This window comes from Phalacrocorax aristotelis, unplaced genomic scaffold (genome assembly GCF_949628215.1).
Source record: "Phalacrocorax aristotelis unplaced genomic scaffold, bGulAri2.1 scaffold_64, whole genome shotgun sequence".
Taxonomy (NCBI): Eukaryota; Metazoa; Chordata; class Aves; order Suliformes; family Phalacrocoracidae; genus Phalacrocorax; species Phalacrocorax aristotelis.
In genome coordinates, this window is record NW_027441142.1 from 351,020 (window position 1) to 355,812 (window position 4,793).

The following is a 4,793-nucleotide window of genomic DNA, read 5'->3' on the forward strand; positions in this document are numbered from 1 at the left end:
GTACTGCAGCCAGGCAGTTCTGTATGCACTGTGGCGCTTTACTTTCTGCCCCTACTTCCACCGACCGCCCAAGCCCTCGTAGTGCAGGTGGGCAGCCGCGCATGCGCAGTGGCGCCTTTTCTACTCTCTGCTGCCACCGTGCGATCAAGCCCGGGTACTGCAGGTGGGCAGCCGCGCATGCGCTGTGGCGCCTTTTCTGCTGGTCGCTGCTGCCACCGTGCGATCAAGCCCGGGTACTGCAGGTGAGCAGCCGCGCATGCGCAGTGGCGCCTCTTTCTGCTCTCTGCTGCCACCGTGCGACCGAACCACGGAACAGCACGGGGGGGGCTGCGCATGCGCAGTGGCGCCTTTTTGCTCTCTGCTGCCACCGTGCGATCAAACCCGGGTACTGCATGTGGGGGGCCGCGCATGCGCAGTGGGCCTTTTTGCTCTCTGGTGCCACCGTGCGACCAAACCGCGGTACTGCAGGTGGGCGGCTGCGCATGCGCAGTGGCGCCCTTTTGCTCTCTGCTGCCACCGTGCGATCAGACCGCGGTACTGCAGGTGGGTAGCCGCGCATGCGCAGTGGCGTCTCTGCATGCTCTCTGCTGCCACCGTGCGATCAAACAGCAGTACTGCAGGTGGACAGCCGCGCATGCGCAGTGGGCCTTTTTGCTCTCTGCTGCCACCGATCGACCAAACCGCGGTACTGCAGGTGGGCAGCCGCGCATGCGCAGTGGCGCCTTTTCTGCTCTCTGCTGCCACCGTGCGATCAGACCGCGGTACTGCAGGTGGGCAGCCGCGCATGCGCAGTGCCGCCTTTCTGCTCTCTGCTGCCACCGTGCGATCAGACCGCGGTACTGCAGGTGGGCAGCCGCGCATGCGCAGTGGCCACCCTTTGTATTCTGCTCGCTGCTTCCACCAAGCGACCGAACCCCGGGACTGCAGGCGGGAGCTGCGCTACCCTGGTAGAGATTTCCACCCGCCCCTTACCCGATCGCGGCAGTCACCGGTCGATCAAAACCGGGTACTGCAGACGGGAAGCTGCCCGTTCCCCAGGCTGAAGTTTTCCTCTGGTCGCTGCTCCCACCGTGCAAGCAGATGCCGGTACTGCAGCCAGGCAGTTCCGTATGCGCGGTGGCGCTTTATTTTCTGCCCCCTACTTCCACCGAGCGCCCAAACCCTCGTACCGCAGGTGGGCAGCCGCGCATGCGCAGTGGCGACCTTTTAGCTCTCTGCTGCCACCGTGCGACCAAACTGCGGTACTGCAGCCAGCAGCCGTGCACGGGCTGTAGCGACATTTTGCCGCGCTCACTTCTCCACGCCACTTAGTGACCCCCCGCACGCTACGTGGTGACGTCACCGTGGGGGCCGGAACCGTGTAGGCACAGCCCCTAGCGACAGGTGTTGACCCCTTGCGATAGCCCGTTGAGGGCGGTCCTGATACCCCTCGCCACGCTCTTAGCAACGGGCCCTGCCCCCGGCGATGGGCAGGCGGGCCGTCTGATGTCCGACCCACCTGGCCCCACCCACCCACTTTGGTGCTGTGCGGTGCACTTTGCTCTCTGCTGCCACCCTGCGAGCCTTCATCCCTCGGGGGGGCTCGGCCCGCCCCTTTTGCGGGGCGCTGTGGGAAGGGCGGGGGCGGGGCCCGGGGGTCGAAGAGCCCCAGCCGGGGCTCGGGCAGCTCTTGCTGCCCCTGGGCTTCTCTGCCGTCGGTGCTCCCGTGTTCCCTCGGGCGGTCGCAGCTTTGGGGCTGTCTCAGCCCCCCGGGCAGGCGTGCTCTGGCGTTTAGAGAAGCGGAGGCGTTGCCTGAGGTAAGGATTCCAGAGCTTGGCACTCTTTGGCAGCATCTGTACTAGAAAGGTCCCTTGTGGCCTGCTTTGCTTTTTTTCTCCCGGGATGTTGTTTCGGGCGCTGAGGGGGCGGTGAGACGGTTTAGTGGTATGGTGTTCTGTTTGGGGTTTGTTTTTTGCTTTGCTGGTTTTCTTCCCCCTTGTGAGATCATTTCATTCATTTATCATTTCATATTATCATTTACCCCGCGCCATTTCCGTCCCCTTTGGGCAGCAGCGGATCTGCCGCCGCTTCAGGCGGCCGCTTTCTCGAGGGCGAGGAGCTGGGACGACAACGGGCCGCTGCAGGCTCTGGTCAGGGTAAGAGGCTGTTCCCTGGGGAGCCGGCGCAGGGGGAGCGGAGGTACGCACGGGCACTTGTCGGTGCCCCTGGCCGGTAAAGGGAAGGTTAAATTGTTAGAGTGCAAATAAATACATTTTATTTAGGGAGGAGTCGTGACTAAATTTAATCGCACCTATTACTGAGCAAACCAGGCAGTCATTATTCCTAATCTGTAATTAAAAAAAAAATAAAGGCAGTCCTTTTTTATGCCATAAATAGAGTTGCGAGTCATTAATAGCTCAATCTAAATACAGCCGTTATTACATCAACTGCAGGCATTAATGACTCCTGATCAGAAACAAAATAAGGACAGTTTTAGAATCTACAATGAAAATTGAACTGGAAAGCTAAATTGGGAGTGGGTAATACTGAAATTGTAACAGGGCTGTTAGAAAGTTCAGAGGCAGCGACAGCTCCTGCTTCCAACCCAAGCAGTAAACGAAGCTTTAGATTCTTAAATGAACAGAAATAAAGGTGAGCTGTTAAACAGTGGCTGGGTTCAAGCGTAGGCATTAAGAAAATTTGCAGGTGCGGGTGATTCCTGACGAGAACTAACAATTCCAGAAGATTTAGATTTAAAATGACAAAGCTAATGGAGTGCCACAACCGCCCGGATGTAACTGCAGCCGCTTTGGGGGAATGCCCCAGCCCTCCCCAACCACCGCTATTAATTACTGCCAAGGAGAGCGAAAGTGAAAGTAGAAGCAGTGCAGGTGAAATGCGAGCAGTACGCTTTTCCTAAGTCATCTCTTCGTGTCAGGAGAGGAAAGAAAATGGAAAGAAGATGTTTGCAGGGGGTCTGTGCTGGGTTGCCTGCGCGTCTCTTCCGTGCGTCCTTGAGGAGACATTTAGCTCCTGTTGGGCGCTCGCAGGTGGAGACAGGGCGAGCTGGAGGCGGGATCGGTGCTGGCCCTGAAAAAGGGATGGGCAACGAGCTGAGAGAAGAGGGGGCAAGGGCTGAAAAAGGGTCTCCAGTTCTGCAGGGAAGGCAGCGGGATGTGACTCGGCAACCGCTCTGAGGAGTGCAGGGTCATTCGCTGCGATGAAGTCAGGGTCTGCGGCTGGCCCGGAGAGGCAGCAGAAATCCCAAACTCTTTGCAGGGGTACCGGCCAGATTAGGGCAACACCTGAACAGTAAAACCATTTAGGGGAAGCAGAGCTGGGCTGCACCGCGTGGCCAACCTCCCTCTTCTCCATGAGTCCCAAAGGGGCAGCTCCAAGAATGTGCTGAGAATTCATCCCTTGCGCTAAAAATGAGACGTAAGTAGCACCCACCCGTGAATTTTATTTTCTCTCTCGCTCTGCGGCTCCTGCCTGCTTGTCTCTCCTCAGTGCTCACCTGCACCCGTGCTCGGATGGGGCAGCTGAGGGAAGGTGCTGCCATCTCCCCAGCCCCGGCGGACCGCCCCTCAGCTGTGTCCTCTGTCAGGGAGCGTCGTCATCTCTCCTGCCTCCCAGAGCGTGTCCTGTAGTGGCAGACGCGCGGGCTTTTCCCTGCACGCGCATACGGGAAGGGAAGCGCAGTGAGAGCTGGGCTTGTCAAAGAGTAACGGGGGTGGTGGGAAGCGTAGCTAGAACCGGAGAGCTACAGCGCAAAAGCAAAGCAGACGGGACACAAAAGTAAAATGGTGCACAGGAATGCTGAGGCGAGAACTCCCGCAGCACACAGGAAATCAGTGTCGGAATCTATTTTCTTCTGACTGCCAAATTAAAAATAATGGCACGCTTTGCAACGCTAAGCTCGCTCTGATCGTCTGAACTGTTTCTTTCCAACTCCCCACCGCCCCCAGCACACCGTTCAGCCTCCTCAGCCTGAAATGCCTTGTTTTCCTTCTTTTTTTTTTTTTTTTTTTTATGACAGGGCAACTTCTGTTCCCGAGGTGGTGCCCACAGTACAGCTATCTCTTCGAAGGCAGTTTGGTTTAGGTCAGAGAATGTTTAGCCTGGACTGAATCAGCCTCTGTTTCTATTTCTGGAAATCATCGGTCCTGTGCATAAAGCCCGGAAAAAAGGAAATATGAACCAAAGGACGTGGGGCCTGCAGGGGTAGGAAAATATTTGAGAAGAGGTTCAGTGGGGAAATGATTGTTTGTCTGTGGGGCGTCCAGGCAAGCAACCCAGCTGCTAGAAAGCGGCGCTGTCCCCAGGATGGCCTCGGCGGTCCCGTCGGAGTCGGGGGAACAAGGACAAGGCAGGGTGAAGCATCTGACCTGCCGTGTGGAACGTGACTGTACAAAGCACGTGTGATGCACTGCAAGTTCATTTGTTTAAACTGTGAGTTAAAGAAGGTGTGCAGTTGCTTTGTAAACAGCCGACGCTCTAAAGCTACACCCGTCTAACTGCTAGCTGTATTAAATCTATCGTATTGCTGTTTCTGCATTAAAAAAAGTAACAAACCAACACACCTATGTAAGCACGTCTAAGTACAATGGAAAACCACTGTTTAACGCGTGGCATGTGTGGGTTGTTTTTTTGGGGTGGGAGGGTGGGGTGTATGACAAAAACCTGCGAGAGACACACGCGCATACGCACATGTAATGTTTAGCGCTCACCTAAACCCAAAAAAGAAAATCCACTCTTTATTTTGCAGCATTAGCATTAGCTTCCAGCGCACAGCCTGAGCGCGCACCTCTGCT